General features: G+C 39.8%; 1 pseudogene; it reads left to right on the forward strand.

Annotated features, from left to right (window-relative positions):
- The first annotated feature begins 8,735 nt into the window (after positions 1-8,735).
- The window catches only part of LOC149160045 (GTP-binding nuclear protein Ran1B-like), a 30,250-nt pseudogene continuing 17,931 nt past the window's right edge, over positions 8,736-21,054 (forward strand).

Genomic DNA, 21,054 nt, shown 5'->3' on the forward strand with positions numbered 1-21,054 from the left:
ACATCCAACTGGACTACTCCACCCATTTCCCATACCGAAATGGAAATGGGAAACTATTTCCGTTGATTTTATTACACGACTACCTACGTCTAAAAACAAGAATGACTCACTAATGGTTGTGGTAGATAAGTTGAGCAAGTCTTCTCTCTTCATATGAGTACAGTCTGCTTTTAAGGCTGTTCAAATTGCTAACGTAATTATGAAAAATATTTTTAGACTATACGGAATACCAAAGGTTATAATTTTTTACCACACTACTACACCAAGGGCACTTTTAAGACATTTTTTTAAGACAAAAGAAATCTTTTGTCTTAAAAAATCATTTTTTATTTTAGTTATTTTAGATTAAAAATTAATATCAATTGATTTGTCTTCAATATAAACTTTAAGACAAGAATAGGTTGAGACAAAAATATCTTAAGACAATTTTATGTTTAAGACAAAAATAGTTTAAGACAAAAATATTTAAAGACAAAAGTAGTTCGAGACAAAAATATTTTAAGACAAAACTTTATATTTAAGACAAAAATGATTTAAGACAAAAATATTTTGAGACAGAACTTTATATTTAAGACAAAAGTAGTTTGAGACAAAAATTTAAAGACAAAACTTTATATTTAAGACAAAAACAGTTTAATACAAAATTATTTTAAGACAAAAACAATTTAAGAGAAAATTATTTTAAGACAAAACTTTATATTTAAGACAAAAGCATTTTGAGACAAAAATATTTTAAGACAAAACTTTATATTTAATACAATGACCGCTTTAGATCAAACCTATGTTTAATACGATATTTCACTTCGAATGAAAATGGAGAGTGGAGCACTTAGGATTTGACGCTGCTCTGCAACTGGGAGACCTTTATAGACTGCGTTGTTCTGCCATTAACCTGCAGCCATAAGGCCGCTACAGCACAATAAGGAACAACTATCACGCAATGTAACCCCCTCAGGGGGAGGACATGATGTCTCCCCCCGCTGATATGGAAAATGGCCTACGGCAGACTGAAAATGTTAGGATGGACCATCCAGAAGATACAGCAACAGAGAATGAAAATACGCCAATGAATAACAACACAAATGAAGAATCATGAGTGACGTCGAACACATGCAAGCCGATAGTAGTTGACGGACCCAAAATCGAGCTCCCAAGTTAGCGCATGAACACTCAAGTCTAGTTTATGAGGGATCATGCTTTGATAGGAAAGTTCACAGGCCTTTGGCCAACGGAGAAAGCTTTGCACAGCTGGATCGTAGCCAAATGGAAGCCAAAAGGGCACATAACACTAAAGTTACGGCCTAAGGGCCTCTTTACTACCAATTTCAATTGTCTGGAGGGCCAAAATAGGGTATTGGATGGAGGACCATATTTCTTCAACGCAACAGGGTTATACCTAAGAGGATGGATAAAGTACTTTAACCCAGACAAAGAAGATCTGATCTAGGCCCCAGTGTGGTTGCACCTTTATTCTCTCCCTTTGGAGTATTGGGACGAAGACTCTTTGTGAGACATTGGGAATGGTTTAGGTGAATTCCTCAAAGTGGCATAGGAGAGAAAGCTGAAGCGATACACCTCCTATGCGCGGATCTATGTATACATGCACCTCAGTAAAGCTCTCCCGGATGCGGTAAGCCTCTACCATGATGATTATGAATGGTTATAAACAATAGATTACCAACATGTACCATTCCGTTGTCGAAAATGCCATGCCCTGGGCCATTTATTCCGAGACTGTCCCTCCATAATGAAATCCACAACCACCCCTTCAATGGAAAAATCCGACTCAAATGGGTTCACAAAAGTTCCCAATCACAAAAAGACCCATAAAAAGCCCTCTACCTCAGTCAAAAAACCTGTCACCAGCACGTCCTTGCCTTTAACAAGCAATAGCTTTGAAATCCTGCTCCAACCAGAGGTTCACATTTTAGATAATCAGAAACAACCTGAAGCCATTCCTAAGACTTCCATTCATTCTCCTCCATCAAGATGAAAGAAAGGCCTCACTTCTAAGCAACCCGCAGACACCAAAACGGCCTCTCCCAATAACATGCAGAAAAGGACTGCTCAAGGTATGGAGGTATATAGCACTTAGATGCAGCTTAGATTGTAGATGATACAGAGGCAGAGCAAGAAGTAGTACAACACATGTAAGTGGAACTAGAGAGCTTTGACATTGGAGATCTAGATATACTGGGACTTAAACAAGCTTGTAAGAAAAAGGAATATGACAAAATTCCTGAGTGACAGCTAGAGAACTTAGAAGTAATTCTCTCAAGAGCACATAAGCAAAGATCATTAGGCGTCCAAACTGGTAGTCAGTGGGATGGAAGAAATATCTTCAAAGACAACAAGGAACGAGGACAGAAAACCATCTTTAGAGAACCATCCACATAAAGGAGATGCTGGTGGAATCTGGAAGATACTCTAAGCTCACCAAATACTACAATCCCCTTCCCAATTGTGAATCATGAAGCTCATCTCATGGAACACTAGAGGGCTCAAAAGATCGGGTAAGGGATGATTAACAACGAATATGCTACAACAAGAAAAGCGTCAAATTCTCTTCTTGCAGGAGACCAAGTGTAATTCCACAACGTTGGATCAGATCCTTGTCAAAGCATGACCAGGAAGCAAAGAAGTGGCAGTGGAAGCCATGGGAGCCTTAGGAGGGTTAGTGGGATGATAGAGCTATAACACTTACCAACATACATGCCATTAAGCACTTTATTCAGGCCAAGTTTCATTTGACAGGGACAAATGTTCATGGACACTTAACTAATGTCTACTTCCCCCAAGAGACAACAACAAAGTAGACACACTGAACACCCTAACTCAGATCAACTCAGAAAGATCCCACCCACTTTGGATCATAAGAGGGGACCTTAACATGATTACAAGATTAGAGGAAAAAAGCGGAGGACGGATCAAGCTGGACTGTGAAAGCACGCACTTCAAAAACTACATTCATAACAACAGGCTTATAGATATGGAATTCAACAATGGCGTTTATACTTGGAACAACAAGCATGCAAATTCCCACCAAATTGCATCTCGATTAGGCAGATTCCTGATCTGTGATAACGCAATACATCTTGGCGGGGATCTCTTGGCCTCTATATTTCCACTCTCTGGCTCGGACAATTGGCCTATTAGGCTTCACTGGCAAAGACCGGGAGACAATGTTCGCAAGCCCTTTCGCTTTGAAGCCTTTTGGCTGAATCACCCCAATTTTCATAACCTAATAACAGAGACATGGAGAAATTTCACACCACCAGAAGGCGCAAAAATGTACAAGCTCCAACAAAAGCTAAAACATATCAAGGAAAAAATAAAACAGTGGAATCGCTTTACCTTCGGTAATATCTTTCAGGCGCAAAACACTCTTGAACAAGAAATGCAAAAATTACAGCAGAGAATCATAGCTGAAGGCAGATCCAAAACCATAGTAGAACAGGAACATCAAATACAAACACAAATCTCAGAAAGAGCAAGACAGGCAGAGATTCTTTGGAGACAAAAATCGAGGATCCGATGGCTTAAAGAGGGCGAATGCAATACAAAATTCTTCCACCATACCACTATCTAGCTGAGAATGCACAACAACATTACTCTCCTCCAAAATCGACAAGGGGAACATCTAGAGAAGCATGAAGATATAGAACAGGAACTCCTCACCCACTTTCAGAGGGTGCATCAAGAAATTGAGACTGATCGGTTGCCAGTTATAGAGAAGATCATCAAGGTTATTCCTAAGATCGTAACTAAGGAACACAATCAAATACTCCTCAGGCCTATTTGTTTACAGGAAGTGGAGACATCTATGCTATAGCTCAAAGTTGGGAAAGCACCCGAACCAAAAGGCTTCACTTCAGACTTCTTTCACAACTTCTGGGATCTAACCAAGGAGGAAGTCTGGCAAGTAGTCGAGGAGTCCAGAGTTAATAGATGGATGCTTCCATCCTTGAATGCCACCTTCATCACCCTCATCCCCAAGGAGGAGAACAGCCAGACTCCGGACAAATTCCGACCTATTGCACTATGCAATGTATTGTATAAAATTGTCTCCAAAGTGATCGCCACACACCTCAAGCCCCTGCTTCCTCTTCTTATATCACCAGATAAATCAGTTTACATGGAAGGAAGGCAGATCACTAATGGCATAATTATCACTCATGAAATCATTCACTACCTAAAGCAAACCAAAAGGGCAGGTATTCTCCTAAAAATTGACCTCTCAAAAGCTTTCCATACTTTAAGCTAGAAATATATTCAAAAAATGCTGCTAGCCTTTGGATTTAACCCCCCTTGGGTAAGATGGATTATGAGTCTCATCACTTTTACCTTTTTCTCAATTCTTGTCAACGGGACCCCCCCATCCCCTTCCACCCGTCCAGAGGTATCCGACGAGGGGACCCTCTCTCACCCTTTCTATTTTTTATTATGGTAGAAGGTCTTGGACGTTACATCAAATATGCCCTTCAAAACTAGTAATTACGTGGCCTTTCTTTCCAGAATACCCCTGCTTTCACCCACCAGCAATTTGTGGATGAAAATATGTTATTTGGTCATCCTTAAGTCTAGGAAGCCCATAAGCTGAAATCAATTTTATCCGACTTTTCAGATGCCTCTGGCGCCTGCATTAACAAATCAAAATCTCAAGTCTTCTTCTTTCACACGCCTCCCATCACTCAAGCCTCCATATCCAGAATTCTGGGCTTCTCGATTCTATCTTTGCCCTCCAAATACTTGGGAGCTCCAATGATAGCCTCTACCTTAAAGCACTCATCCTGGAAAATTATCCTAGAAAAACTGGAAGCCCGTATCTCTTCATGGACCTTCAGAGCTCTCAATATGGCGAGTCGCCTAGTTATAATCAAGGTAGTGCTACAATCTATGCCGCTCTACCTCTTCACGGTCCTGGCAGCAACCAAATGGGTTCTTAAAGTAATCAAAAATCTTCAACGGGATTTTTTATGGGGGAATACGAAACAAAAAAGAAAATGGGCTCTGGTAAAGTGGGAAACAGTTTGTCACCCGAAATCCTCTAGAGGCACTAGATTACGGGATCCTAAGCACAACAACGAGGTCATGGGAGCGTGAATTTGGTGGAGATGGCTCTCGAACCCATATACTCCTTGGGCAAAACTCTGGACAGCTAGGTATGCTCATAATAGACCAGTGGATGATTTAATTCAGCTCAAAGAAGTTGGCACAGGCTCTCTAATTTGGAATGCTGCCAAACAACATAAAGATCTAATCCAACAACATAGTTTTTGGGAAATTAGGAATGGAGATAATGTGAGGTTTTGGGAGGACTCCTGGCAGCAAAGACCAAAATTGAAGGACCTACTCACACCCCACCAGCTCCAGGATTGGGTAGAGAAACCGATGATCAAAGTAAATCAACTTTGGGAGGAAGTTCACAACCAAGGTTATAGGCAATGGTTATGCTCGAACCTCATTCTTGGGCAAGCCACACAATCCATCACAGATAAGAAAGACATCATCAGATGGGGTTATGAAACGAGAGGTACCTTCACCTCCCGGGAAGCATATCATATAATACTAAGGGACCATACTATTAAGGATAGCCTCTGGCACAAAGTTTGGGAACCACTAATTTGGCCAAAAATCTCCACCTTTCTCTAGTTGTTATGCCAAAATATAATCCTTGCTTGGGATAATCTAAGGAAACAGAGTTTTCATGGACCTTCCATCTGCCCAAATTGTAAACAGGCAGAAGAAACAAAGGAACATCTGCTAAACTCACGTCTGTTAGCAACCTGACTTTGGGAGAAGACTAGCTTCAGATGTCAAAGATATGGATGAAATAAGGAGAATTCAACCAGCACTATACGTTCTTGGGTAGCTCACCCTTATAAAAGCAAAATCTTAAACACCTTATGGAAGCTAATACCAGGTTTCCTCATGTGGACAATTTGGAAAGAGAGAAATAGTCGCATCTTCAAAGACCATTCCTCTGCCATAGAAGTTCTATGGATTAATATATGTCAAAACATATGAGAAACCTTAATGCTCCAAATGTGGCTTGATGATGATTTCCCATCCACACCACAGGAACAAAATATATGGCTGAACTGGAACCTTTAGTGGAACCATGAGCAGGTACACCTATGGAAAATCCCTCCCTCCAGAGATACACCTGACAAATGGACTCCACCCCCACCACACATGGTACTGCTCAACTTTGATGGAGCTTCAAAGGGAAATCTAGGTAAAGCAGGATTTGGGGGAATATTTGGAAATCACAAGGGCAATGTTCTCCAAAAATTCATGTGGTCAATAGGATGGGATGCAAACAACTCAGCCGAATTAGAAGGAATTTGGAAAGGACTTCTCCTAGATCAGAACAATAGATTCTTCCCACTCATAATTGAAGGGGACTCTCAGATCTTAATTAACATGATCAACCAGATCTTATAGGGAACTCCAGCACATAATGTGGGTAGCAGTTGGAGATTGGCGGAAAGGCTGGAACAGATTGAACAGTGGCTACTCATTCATAGATCAGTTACCATCGGGCACACTCGTCAGAATGGTAGAAAAGTAGCAGAACTCCTAGCAAACATTGGCGTTAGAAGTGGTAAGACTCTTCATGTAGGAGCTCTTAGCACTATAGCCAATACTCATCAATTACAAGATTTCAATGATCCAGTACAAAAGGAAAGGGAAAATGCAGAGGAAACACACTTGGATGTGGGTGTCAACAATGGCATTTAAATGACAAGACAGATCACCGGTGGGTTGGGAAGCCATCTGGCTAAGTGCTTCGTCCTCAGAGCTCACCGCAAATGGATTAAAAAAACCTTGCAGGTGACATTTATTGACTTTGAAAGTTGTGATGAGCTCACCTCCTTCAAAACCATGGCCTCTGAAAACTGTTTTGTTACTCCTCCCCTTCTCCATGGCACTTGTCCTCCACAAGCGACTAAACCATGTTTCATAACTCTACAAGTAGTCACTGCCTAATTCTCCCTTGTCAGGATTTTGGTAATGGTTTTTATTTTTCGCATTCCCGTCATTGTCTTCTTGATTGTGCTTCACGCACCCCTACTCCCGCTCATCTTCGCCTTCATTCCAATTCTTTCGCTGTCAATTCAACCATGGCTCGCCTCAGACACCGCATGTGTAGTAGGCATGGAGGTTTTAACCACTTGCGAGCTTCTACCATTTCAACCTCTGAGTCCCTCGACTCAACTACTGAATTTCCCAACTCGCTCATTAACCCCACTCATAGCTACCCGAATACCAAAAGTGGGAGAGGTTGGAGGGACAATGCTATCCACATTGTGGATCTCCCACTCCCTCCTCTTTCTGGCCCTCACAACACACAATTTCATTTCTCCAGTTCACTAAACAGGGCTACAATCACTGCTACCATCATAATTTCTTTCAAGGAAGAGTCTGCGATGCAAGCTTCTTTGTCCAGTCGTGATAACAAGCAAAACAGGGAAGAGATAGGTAGTCATGGGATCAGCAACAAGTAGCAAGGTGAAAGCAGTAAGGCTCTGCATGACAAAGATAAAGCTGGGGATGCTGGTAAGCAATAGATGGATGCCGAAGGCACTTTAGATGTTCCAAATATTGAAGGTCATCGCGTGTCTGAAGAGGATGATGATTAGTATCATTTTTCCTACCAGATTGAGGAAGAGCTAGCTCCAGAGGAACCACCAGCCAAACATGTGGCCTCATGCAAAGGTCTCCGGCTCCCAGGTGGATTCATCTCACTTTTCGTGGTTTTTAGTCTCTCGTAAAGGTGTCTGAATTCTAGGCAGATATGTTTCTATGATTCGTGGTTTTGTGGTCTCGATGTGTTCTGTCTTCACGCCAAGTGTCATGAATTCTCTAGTTGACTCTCTGCTAGGTGGAAATGGCATTCTATTACTTGGTTATGTCCCTGTCTTTTTGGTTCGGGATTGCATTCCTCTTTGTTCATTTTGGAAAATCAAGCTCTACTTTGAAATAGCTATTCTGGTTCAATGGCTGGTTTCCCCCATAACAGGGGCAGTCTTCAAAGCTTCGTGGACAGGTTTCCCTTCTGTTGGGGCAATCCAATACCAACAGTTGCATTTTGTGATGATCACTGATGCTTAACATCTCTGAGATCAGGTTTCTTTGTAACTTTTTTTGTATTATATTAATAGATCAGTACTACTTATAAAAAAAAACCTATGTTCAATACAATTAACAATTAAGACACAAACATACCAATTTAAGATGATATTATCTAATTACAACTGAAAAATTGACTGTGACAGTGCGCCCTAAGTCGGCCAGCTTGTAGACAAGTATTATCTTGCGCCTATACCGAGATTGTTATTTTACTTACCATTCATGTTATCTTATATAAAGACAATGATTTGTTGGGCTCTTTGTTTTGTGGGGGTAGTCGACTAAGAAGAACGCAACAAGTTTCACTGACAAGATTTCTCGGACATCAATTCCTCTTCTATCCCTTTCATATATGTTGATACGATTAGAGACAACTTGTCTATTGTTGCATTCGGCACTATTACATGGAGGGGGACTTTAAGAGAATTTTTTAAGAGAAAAGAAATATTTTGTCTTCAAAATTTCAATATGAGGCGATAGTAAAAAAAGGTAAAGGTAAGGGATTAGGGGTCTGTCTACTGGCATTCACTAAGTGGTTGGTTTACCATGGTTGTGAAGTGATATTCAACAAAGGAAAAGCATTCCTGAAACACATAGCCATGGGGAAGGTGAAGCAAATCGACGTTCGTGTGAAGAACCTGTATAAGCTAGATGTGGAAGAATGTGCTACATTAAGCACTAAGGTGGAGAAAGTGAAGGTCGCGATGTTAATGAACTTTGGCACAAAAAGATTGGTCATTTGTATCATGGTGCCTCGAATATTATAGAACAAATAACCACTCACCTCTCTAAAGGAGCACTTAAGCAATAGGATATGTGCAAATGATGTACATTACAAAAGTACATAAAATCCACATTCCATGATGAGGACAACAAAGCACATGCAGTCCTAGAAAGGATCCACTATGATATTTATGCACTTTTCTCGATAACCTACACTGTCAGACACAAATATTTTGTAACTTTTATTGATGACTTCTCACGGGAGTGTTGGATCTTCTTCACGTGGAATAAATATGAGACATTCTCTAAGTTCGTAGAATTCAAGGCACTAGTTGAAAATGAAGCTAGCAAGAAGGTGAACGCTCTGCTGTAGAGGCTGTAACACCCTCCAAAATTTTGACCTACACTTAAATTTCAGAGCCTACTATGGATATTGTGATCAATCGTTCCTTAGTCACTTATTGGTAAGTTGATGATCTCAAGCTCCCCTTTTCGATCTTAAGAGTTGTTTATGCTTTTATCTTTACATAGAATGTGTCATCTTTGGGCATGGGGGTAATCACTTGTCATGCAAAGGGAGGTTTGTTTTGCTTCAAGGGGAAATATTTATGAGAATGAGACATGTTTAACACTCATTTCACACACTCTTACACAAGTGTCGCCTTTATCCTCCCAAAGTCTATAATCAAAGCTGCACTTATCGTAAGCTGCCACAAAGGTTGTTGCATTAAGTGAAGTATGTGTTATATGTTCTGGATAGTCTATGTTGTATTTATAAGTTTTCAAGTGTGTGATCATAGTGAAGTTTTATCACTATTCACATAAGTTCCACTAATCCCACACTTTGCTAAATTTTTGAGTTTCTTTAGCAACCTAGCCTCATCCAACTTTCCTAAACTACACACTTCACATATGTAACCCTCAAGCTTTTCTATTTCTTGTTCGAACCGTGTAAAGTACAGAAATCCCAACCTCCCTTACCATTCAAAAATGTGCAGTGGTTTCCTCCAGTGTCCTTCCCTTAGCCAGAATCCACTGTCTCCAAAAACTGTGCAGTTTTGTCCCTTGATTACCCAGTCTGCCTTGCATCCTAAAATTGCATAGATGTGTCCACCCAGGGCCTTGTCCCAAGTAATTCCTTACATCCTAAAACTGTGTAAATGTGTCCTCCCAAGGCCTCATCCCGCAACTGCCACTGCCCGTTGAAAATACACAATTATGTCTCTCACGGGCCACGAGGAAAGATGACATGATAGATGACTCTCAAGGAGCTGAGGAGAAAAATAAGCAGACCAAGAAACCCAAGGTATGATAGAATATTAGGACCGCATGAAGACTCCATCTGATGCATAACCCTTTTGAGGCTAGGTATGGAAAACAAAGCACATCTTTTTAAATACACCTCTTAATGTAGCTTAAAAGTTTTCTTATCATTCTCGTATCATTTCATCTTCAATGACATTCATGGTTGCAAGAACTGAAAGTGATTCCATGTGTTTGATCTATGAGTCTTGCTCCCTTTCACTTGTTTATCACATAGCTTAGAAGATGAAGAGTATTACCACTTGTTTATTTAAGCTACTAAGGTTGTGACCAACATGATCTTATGACTAACCAGGCACAATGCAAGGCATCCTAAGTGGGATGAAAGATGTTTGATGATATGTATGTAGTCAGTACACTCCTCTGCATTACTCCTTGCATTAATCCTTGCTTTGTATCTTGCATGTACCTTCACCGCTTGTTAGATTTGGCTACCTACTACTAATAGTCTCTTAGCTCTTTCCTGATAAAGCAGGTGAAGGAATTTCCTTCAACCTGATTTCTTCAAGGTTCTTCATAGAAATTATAGAGCTAAGAGAGGGAGATGTGGAATCTCACTATCAAACTCTTGAAAATACTTTGCATGTTTGAATATATCCAAACAATTAAGCTACCACTCAACAACATTGTCAATCTTGGAAGACTCAAGAAAGATCACATCTCTAGATATTATAAACTTCTTATTCACTTCATCATATAGATGGTATGCTTTGGAGGTATGAGTACCCAAACATGATACATTTGGATTCCTTGCACTGAGTTTTTTATCTGTTCCTTCGGTATGAAGGCATAATATGAGGAACCAAAAACCCTGAGATGTCTCACCGAAGGAATGTGGCCATACCACATTTCATAGGGAGTCTTGTTTCTAATAGCAAGAGTTGGACACCTATTATTTATATACACAACACATAGAACCAAATCATCCCAAAACCTTATGAACTTAACATGTGAACTATGCCAAGTTCATAGTGAAAGTTGTTGGCATTATGATTCAGGTTTGGCACTATGGCATAGGTGTTGTACTTGATGGCAACTCACTCAAGTGGCAAAACCCTGTTCTGGCTCTCAAAATGATGAAAAATAAGGGGTTCGCAGGTACACTGTTCAAAAGGTGCGGACCCGTAGGCACGCCATTCACCAAGTGCGGTCATGTCCGCAGGTTATCCAAATAGAAGGTGCGGACCCCAATCCACTCACTCCAATGCAGAAAAAGTGCCACACATGGGAATTCTTATGTCTGCCCATGGTATTTAGCCCGATGTTCATGATCCTATGGTTTTGGCCCGTGGTATAGGATCTAAATTATTGAACCCCGGTTTGGATCCCTTGTATTGGTTTTCGATGGTTTTGTCCCATGGTGTGAATAAGGGCTTGACTATAAAAAGGAAAGATCACTTGGCTAGTCACTTGTGAAATTTGAATATCTTAAGATCTGAAATTTTGGGTGATCGGTTTTAAAAGCTAGATCTAAATCAAGGTGAAATTTAAGGCGAATCTATTGATAGGTCATGATCTCTCGGGTGCATGGTCAGATCTGTGGATCTGACTGTCTGTGGCACATTGGAGGACTGTTAGTTTGGCTCTATTCAGAGGTCCGCATGTGATCCACAGTGTAGGTGCAGGGGTCAACGGAGCAGCAGAAGGCGCAGGTGCAGGGGTCCGCAACGAAGCAGAAGGCGCTGGTGCGAGGTACACATCGCAACAGAAGGCACAGTGCGAAGGTATGCAGAGGAACAGAAGGACCAGGTGCGGAGGTACGTTGCCAGGTAGACAGTGCAGGTGCAGATCTGAGCAGAGGTACGCAGTGCAGCAGAAGGAGTAGGTGCGGAGGTACACAGAGCAGAAGAAGGACAGGGTGTGGATCTGTGTGGTTTAGACACAGAAGAGCTGTGGATATTCGCAGGCTTCTATTGGTGAAGTTGCAGACTTTTCTTGATATATTTTTTGGCTGTCTTTTATCTATTGCTGAAGAGTTCTGGGTTTAGATTACTAGTATTGCTGATATGGTTACATTGGCTGGCTCATTGGTTGATTGAAAATGAGATTGGTTAATTCACATGTACTTGATGATTATTTGATGTTCTTGGATCTAGTCAGAAAATTAATGAAACGTGGTCCTTAAGGAAGTAGAAGAGCTAAGAGGGTTGTAGCTCCCTTCCAGGAGAGACTGGAAAATGAGAGAGGGTTGTAGCTCTCTGCAGGTTGCAGCCTGCGTACTGGTAAAGCACTGCACCAGTACAAAATCATTGTAAAAGAAGTTTCTAATTGAAAGAAGATAGAGACATATTGCAGCAAGTGGTTTTCACCCACATTAGGTTTCCACCTTATATCTGGTGTTCCTTGATGTGATTATCTGTTTTTCTTGTTCTTGCTCATTATTATATGGTACTGACATACAAAATAATGATCAATATCTGAAGAATAAATTAAAGTATAAATCTAGAAGATATATTGAAAAGAATTTGATAATACTGATTCACTCCCCCTCTCAGTATTATTTCCAACAATTGGTATCAGAGCAGGTCCTTCTGAAGAATCTTGATCGCTTGGAGGAAGATCCATCATCATGAGCAACTATGAGAGGGAAGTATCTATTAGGCCACCGATTGTTGATGGGACAAACTTCGTATATTGGAAGGTAAGAGTTACTGCCTATCTTCAATCACTTGGTACAGAAGTCTGGGATATCATAGATACAGGGTACACCTTTCCTTCAGCAACTCCTATAGATCCGACTGAGAAGAAGAAATATGAAACAAATGCAAAAGCAGTCAATACCCTATTAGGATGCCTATCTCAATCAGATTTTGTCAAGGTAATGCAGTATAAATCCACAAAAGAAATATGGGACAAGATTGTTCTGAGCTATGAAGGAGATGAACAGGTAAAACGAGCAAAACTTCAAACCCTCAGGATTCAGTATGAAAATCTCAGAATGCACAATGATGAAAGTGTGGCTAACTATTTCCTTCATGTAGATGAGATTGTTAATTGTATGAAAAACTTGGGTGAAGAAATAAAAGAGGTTGTTGTGGTTGAAAAATTTCTAAGATCTTTGTCCCCTAGGTTTGAATCTAAAGTTTCTGCAATAGAAGAAAAGGAGAATCTTCGAAACCTTACCATGTCACACCTACACAGCATTCTAACTGCTTATGAAATGAGGAAAGGAGGACCATCAGACATGAGAGAAGTAGCTTTCAAGGCTTCAGGCAAAGGAGACTACTATGAGTTAGGACATGCATCAGAAGAGGAAGAAGAATCAAATTTTGTGAAAAACCTTCAACGGGGTACTGGAAGATTCATAGGTAAGTTACCTTTCAAATGTTTTGCTTGGGGGAGAGTCCGTCACTATGCTGCCAAATGTCCTCATAAGGATAAAACTGACAAAGGGAAGGAACCTGTTAGATGGAACAAGAAACAAAATGTAACTAAGAAAAGTTACTACACTCATGAAGATAATGATGGTCTTTCAAATAGTGATGAAGATGAACGAGGTAATAACTATAAAATTTTAATGGCATTTGAAGATGATGATTACATGGATGCTATAGATATGGATGGATTTTATGAAGATATTTCTAGACTCAAAACATGTTTAGAAGAGAAGAATGTGATCATTGATACTCTGTAATTCCAACTTGATGAAAAAGAAAAATGTCTTGAGAAGTTAGAATGTGAAGTTGCTGGCCTTAGAAAAGAAATTGAGAAAACAAAGGCTCTCAATCTTAAATTTGTTAAAGGATCTGAAACTCTGGATGATATTATCAATGTACAGCGTTCTCCACTAATCAAGACAGGTCTGGGGTATAATGGAGAAGCCTCTCATGCATCCACCTCAAAGAGTTATCTCAATGCATCAAGGAGGAATGAGCAAAAGGCGAATGGAGATCACCAGGTAAAACAGGGACGGATTACATCAAGAATAAAAAAATACTACCAGGTAAATCAGGGGAAATCCACCTTAAGGATGAACAAAAGCTACAACTAGCCACATGTAAAATCTTCTCAATTTGCCTCAAGAATGGATGACAATAGAAACTACAATCATTTGGCAGGTAGATTTGATAATCGCAGAAGTTTCTTCAATGGCCAATGTTTCTCTTGCCATAACTTTGGCCACAAATATGCTCAATGTGTTGCCTATAAAACAATCATGACTAGAGAAGCCCAAAAACAAAGGAGTATGACTAGGATCATGAAAAGGACGTATAACAACTTTTCGGCCCTTGAAAATGAAATTGAATGTTCTATTTGTAATAACTTTGGTCATGAAGATTCTGAATGCAGGAGCATGTTTTGGCAGACAAAGGAACAAGCCTCAAGTACCAGAACATGGAGAATAAAGGAACCACAACCAGAAAGATGTGGGATAGCTTTTAATGCAGAAGGACAGGAAAATCAATGTTACATCGACAGCGAATGTTCAAAGCATATGACAGGTGATAAAGAAAAATTTGAATCATATAGTGCTTTAGAGAAGGGAAAAAAAGTTTCTTTTGGAAATGATACCCCTGCAGTCATAAAAGGAAGAGGCACTGCTCAGTTGAAAGAAAAGGTCAAAGTTGGAAATGTTTTGTATGTTGATGGCTTGAAGCATAATCTACTGAGTGTCAGTCAGATGTGCGATCAAGGAACTGAGGTAATATTCCGATCAAATGGATGTAGTGTTCGTGATATTGATACAGGAAAAACAGTGATCAAAGGCAGAAGAACTCAAAATAACTTATACATATTTGAAGAAGGACAACAACAATGCTATTTTAGCAAGGATGATGAACACTGGTTATGGCATCGGAGGTTGGGGCATCTAAGATTTTCACAAATAAGGAAAGCATGCAAATACCAGGCAGTTCGTGGTCTTCCAGATATCAAAATTCTAGACAACACCATATGAAAATCATGTCAGTTTGGTAATCAAACCAGAACTAACTTCCCTGAGAAGGAAGGATCAGCCAGCAGGCCTCTTGAACTAGTCCATACAAATGTATGTGGTGCATTTAGGAAAAGGTCACCTCTAGGAGAAGAATACTTTATATTATTCATTGAAGACTTCTCTAGGATGGTTTGGTTAGGACTTATGAAACACAAAGACGAAGCATTTGAAAAATTCAAATCTTTCAAAGCTTTGGCTGAAAACGAATCAGATCACAAAATTAAGTGCCTCAGGTCTGATAGAGGCGGGGAGTTTACCTCAAATGAATTTTTCAATTTTTGTGAAGAAGATGGAACAAGAAGGGAATTCTCTACAGCTAGGACTCCTTAGCAAAATGGAGTGGTGGAAAGGATGAACAGAATGGTTCAAAAAATGGCTCGTGCTATGCTTGATGAGTCTGGAACTCCCGCAACCTTCTGGGGTGAAGCTGTATTTGCTGCAGTTGTTATTCTCAAAATAAAAAATGTCCGAGTGAACAACACTCAAACTCCTCATGAGCTCTGGTATGGTGGGACTCCTTCGGTAAAGCATTTCAAAATTTTTGGAAGCAAATGCTATATTAAGAATAATTATGAACAGCTTGGCAAACTTGAACCTAGAGCAGATGAAGGCATTCTCCTTGGTTATTCTCCACACAACAAATCATATAAGTGTTACAATAAAAGACTTGGAAGAATTGTTGACAACATGGATGTGGTGGTTGATGAAAAAGGAAACATTCCTAGGCAAGTAAATTATGAAAATATCGAAGAGGATGAAGACTACCCTCCAAATCAGACTGAAGATGAAGAAGAACCTCAAGAAGCACCAGAGGAACAGACAAGGATAGAAGAGAAGACTCCATCCAGGTATGTTCAAAAGAATCATCCAGAATCTCAAATCTTGGGGCAAAAGGAGGCAGGCATACAAACAAGAAGAACAATTGCAGAAGCTTCAAGCTATTTGGCATCACTCTCCTCCATTGAACCACACAATGTAAGAGAGGCATGCAAAGATGAATGTTGGGTCAAGGCAATGGATGAAGAACTTGAGTAGATCGAAAATAACAACACTTGGGAGTTGATTCCTAGACCAAAAGATAAGAATGTCATAGGGACAAGATGGGTCTTCAAAAATAAGTTGAATGAAAATGGGGAAGTAATTAGAAACAAGGCCAGACTTGTTTGTAAAGGGTATGCTCAACAAGAAGGAATAGACTTTGAAGAAAATTTTGCTCCTGTTGCAAGACTTGAGGCCATCTGAATGTTCCTTGCTCTCTCAAGCTTTCAGAAGTTCAAAGTATTTCAAATGGACGTGAAATGAGCCTTTCTGAATGGAGACTTAGAAGAAGAAGTCATACATTGAGCAGCCAGATGGTTTCATTCTTTGGAATGATCCAAATCTTGTATGTAGACTGAAAAAGGCTCTCTATGGTCTTAAACAGGCTCCAAGGGCTTGGTACTATCGTTCGGACAAATATCTTCATCAACAAGGCTTTTCAAAGGGATCAGCAGATAGCAATCTTTATGTAAAAATTGAAAATGACAAATTTCTAATACTTGTTGTGTATGTAGATGATATTATCTTTGGTAGAAATGAAGAAACTATGAGTCAAAACTTTGCCTTGGTGATGCAGAAAGAATTCGAAATGTCATTACTTGGAGAGCTGACATATTTTCTTGGTCTACAAATCCAACAAAATGAAGGCGGTATCTTTTTGTCTCAAACCAAGTACCTCAAGCAAATTTTGAAGAAGTATGGCATGGAAGATTCAAAACTAGTATGTACCCCTATGGTTACAGGATGTAGCCTCAGTGCAAATGATGAATCAGCAGCAGTGCATCAACCAACCTATAGATCCATGATTGGAAGTCTACATTATTTGATAGGTACCCGACCAGACATCATGCATGCAATGGGAATAGTTGGAAGATTTCAAGCTAATCCGAAGGAAGCTCATCTTCAGGCAGTTAAGAGAATCTTCAAGTACCTTCAAGGAACTCAAAACTATGGCTTATGGTATATTAGAGATACAGATCTCACACTTCATGCTTATACAGATGCAGATTGGGTGGGCAGCGTGGATGACAGGAAGAGCACAAGTGGTGGTGCATTTTTTATGGGTTCCAGATTAGTATCTTGGTTCAGCCAGAAACAGAGTTCGATTGCTTTATGTGTAGATGAAGTGGAATATGTAGATGTTGCATCTTGCTGCACTCAACTCCTTTGGATGATGCAGACCTTGCTGGATTTTCAAATCACTTGTACACCGCCTATCTCCATCCTATGTGATAATACAAGTGCTATCAACATTTCAAAGAACCCAGTCATGCATTCAAAGACGAAGCATATACCTATCAAATATCATTTTCTTCGGGAACAAGTGCTTGAATAAAAGGTCAAGTTGGACTATGTTCCTTATAAGGAACAAGTTGCTGATATACTCACCAAACCATTGCCCAGGGAGACCTTTGAATACCTCAGGAAAAAGCTGGGGGTAGTTGATGCATCATCTTGTTGTTGAATCTCATCTGTTTCAGAGATTGTTGGTTGTACGCAAGTTTCATATGGGGTATACGTGTACATTTGCTGGGTTATGGATTGATCGAAGATCGAATGGCACAGGTTCAGGGGGAGCATATATTCTTCTAATAATGCATTGTTGGCATTATGGTAGAAGATCTTGGAGGAGAAAGTATAGAAGGAAAACATGGATGCTGATCTGAATATTGCTACTAATATGTCTCTATCTCTCTTGTTAAGGTCATGTATGGTGTATAGTAGATTATGGTTCTTCTTGAAGAATTTTTCTTTTGCAGATCTGCTCTATAGTAAGGGGGAGCTCATTCAAAAATTTCAGTAGGGACTTACGGGGAGTATCGATAGCAAAGGAAGAGAATATCTTGGTCCACCCTTTGCCCTTGATGTTAAAGGGGGAGAATGACTTTGAGGATCTTGGGGTTGCCATCAAGTCCAAAGGGGGAGATTGTTGGCATTATGATTCAGGTTTGGCGCTATGGCACAGGTGTTGTACTTGATGGAAACTCACTCAAGTGGAAAAACCCTGTTCTGGCTCTCAAAATGATGAAAAATAAGGGGTTTGCAGGTACACCATTCAAAAGGTACGGACCCGCAGACACGCCATTCACCAAGTGCGGTCATGTCCGCAAGTTATCCGAACAGAAGGTGCGGACCCCAGTCCACTCACTCCAATTTAGAAAAAGCACACACACATGGGAATTCTTATGTGTAGCCCATGGTATTTAACCCGACGTTCATGATCCTATGGTTTTGGCCCGCGGTATAGGATCTCAATTATTGAACCCCGGTTTGGATCCCTTGTATTGGTTTTCGATGGTTTTGTCCCATGGTGTGAATAAGGGCTTGACTATAAAAAGGAAAGGAGATCACTTGGCTAGTCACTTGTGAAATTTGAATATCTTAAGATCTGAAATTTTGGGTGATCGGTTTTAAAAGCTAGATCTAAATCAAGGTGAAATTTAAAGCGAATCTATTGATAGGTCGTGATCTCTCAGGTGCATGATCAGATATGTGGATCTGACTATCTGTGGCACATTGGAGGACTGTTAATTTGGCTCTATTTAGAGGTCCGAAGGTGATCCACAGTGCAGGTGTGGGGGTCCGCAGAGCAACAGAAGGCATAGGTGCAGGGGTCCGCAGGGAAGCAGAAGGCATTGGTGCGAGGTATGCAGCACAGCAGAAGGCACAGTGCGGAGGTACGCAGAGGAATAAAAGAACCAGGTGTGGAGGTACGCTGCCAAGCAGACATTGCAGGTGTGGATCTGAGCAGAGGTATGTAGTGCAGTAGAAGGAGTAGGTGCCGAGGTACGTAGAGCAGAAGAAGGACCAGGTGTGGATCTGCGCAGTTTAGACACAGAAGAGCTGCGGATATTCACAGGCTTCTAATGGTGAAGTTGCAGACTTTTCTTGAAATATTTGTTGGCTGTCTTTTATCTATTGCTGAAGAGTTCTGGGTTTAGATTACTGGTATTGTTGATCTGGTTACTGCATTCTGAGAAGTTATTGGCTAATTCATTGGTTGATTGAGAAGGAGATTGGTTGATTCACATGTACTTGATGATTATTTTATGTTCTCGGATCCAGCCTGAAAATTAATGAAACGTGGTCCTTAAAGAAGTAGAAGAGCTAAGGGGGTTGTAGCTCCCTTGCAGGAGAGACTGGAAAATGAGAGAGGGTTGTAGCTCTCTCCAGGTTGCAGCCTGCATACTGGTAAAGGAATGCACCAGTACAAAATCATTGTAAAAGAAGTTTCTAATTGAAAGAAGATAGAGACATATTGCACCAGGTGGTTTTCACCCACATTGGGTTTCCACCTTATATCTGGTGTTCCTTAATGTGATTATCTGTTTTTCCTGTTCTTGCTCCTTATTATATGGTACTGACATACAAACTAATGATTAATGTATAAATCTAGAAGATATATTGAAAAGAATTTGATAATACTGGTTCACCCCCCCCGCCCTCTCAGTTTCATTTCCAACAAAAGTAATACATTCCAATGAACTATGTGTTGAAAAATGCAGCAAGAAATTCTCAATTTGATTTTTCCTTGATTAAATTGAAAAAATTCAAATTTCCACATCAACAGACAACTTGGATGATGTTAACCTATGTGACATGGCTTGTTTCACCTAGTTTACTCAATAAATTCGAGTTGGAGGAGTTAGAGTTCAGTTCTGCATATCTGATTGCTAACTTGTGGCAATAAAGGTCAATTATCTCAGGTTGTCGTCAATTAAACTAGTTCTAACTTTTGGAGGAACTAGTGGAAGGTCATTTAAGTAGCGGTACTTTAGTCAAACTCGGTGATCATCTAGTTAACCGATCAATCAATCCAAAATAGTTAGGGCATGAAGAGAAGTCAAGTCCCGTAAAATTGGTGGAGATTCGAAAGTAGTTTTAATTTCTTGTAGCTCACACGGTTGCAAGAACTTGCTATAACCATAGTGGAGGAGGTATCTTGATTAGGAGCTTCTTGTGAAATTAGAGAGTGAATGATTTTTGGTAGCATTAATAGCCTACCAGCAATTTGTTTTGCACCACACTTCAATGTTTTGGGAATGGTTTTTGAGGGTGGATATTTTTTTTAATGCTTTTTGGTCATGCACGTCCTCACTAAGTATCGTGGGAGGTCTGTAATAGTTCCTTGGATGCACATCCTCACTAAATATCTTTTGGGATGTCTGTACTAGGTCATTGTAAATTTCTCTTTTCCAAGGCTTAACTACTTATGATCTTAGGTGCTCACAAAAATTCGACAGTTTACGGCACTTTCCAAATCACCATTCCTAAAAGGATCCAAGAAAATGACTTGAGAGGAAGATGAAAAGGGAAAAATCTTATTGGAACTAGCCTAGAACTAGTGGAATTGGTTGGTCCCAATGGTTTTAGAGTTGTACTAGTCTAGTTTGGTGGTTTAGATTGGATAAGGTTGGTCTTATATTCAATTGACCTTAACACACCAAATTCACTAGTTCTCTAATAAACTGACTAATTCTGAAGAATGTAGTGCAACATATCTAATGACCACCAAATAATAATTTTTTAATAAAAAATACTAAAAAGGAAAAAAAAATTATTAACTCGAGGTCCATACAAAACCTAACCCTAGTAATTAATGGTAATATTTAATTTTTAAAATTAAAGAAAGAGTTGACATTCTCCTTATCTTTCCTTTTTGAAAAGGAAAGGTAAGGATAATGTCAACTTTTACTTAAATTTTTAATATTAAAATTAATTGTTTCGAGTTGTTTCAGAGTGGTTCCAACTTCATTCAATTTTGAGAAAGTCAAATTTTAGATCCCATTTGAAACTTAGTGGTTATTGTCTGAACCACTTCTTTATAATGAGTCCTAGACTTTGACTTCCGATTTTTCAGGTGCAGTTATTGCATAATCATATTCCTCATGAGACTT

This window comes from Pinus tabuliformis, chromosome 5_2 (genome assembly GCF_031772625.1).
Source record: "Pinus tabuliformis cultivar Carrire ecotype Pingquan chromosome 5_2, CPIR1, whole genome shotgun sequence".
Taxonomy (NCBI): Eukaryota; Viridiplantae; Streptophyta; class Pinopsida; order Pinales; family Pinaceae; genus Pinus; species Pinus tabuliformis.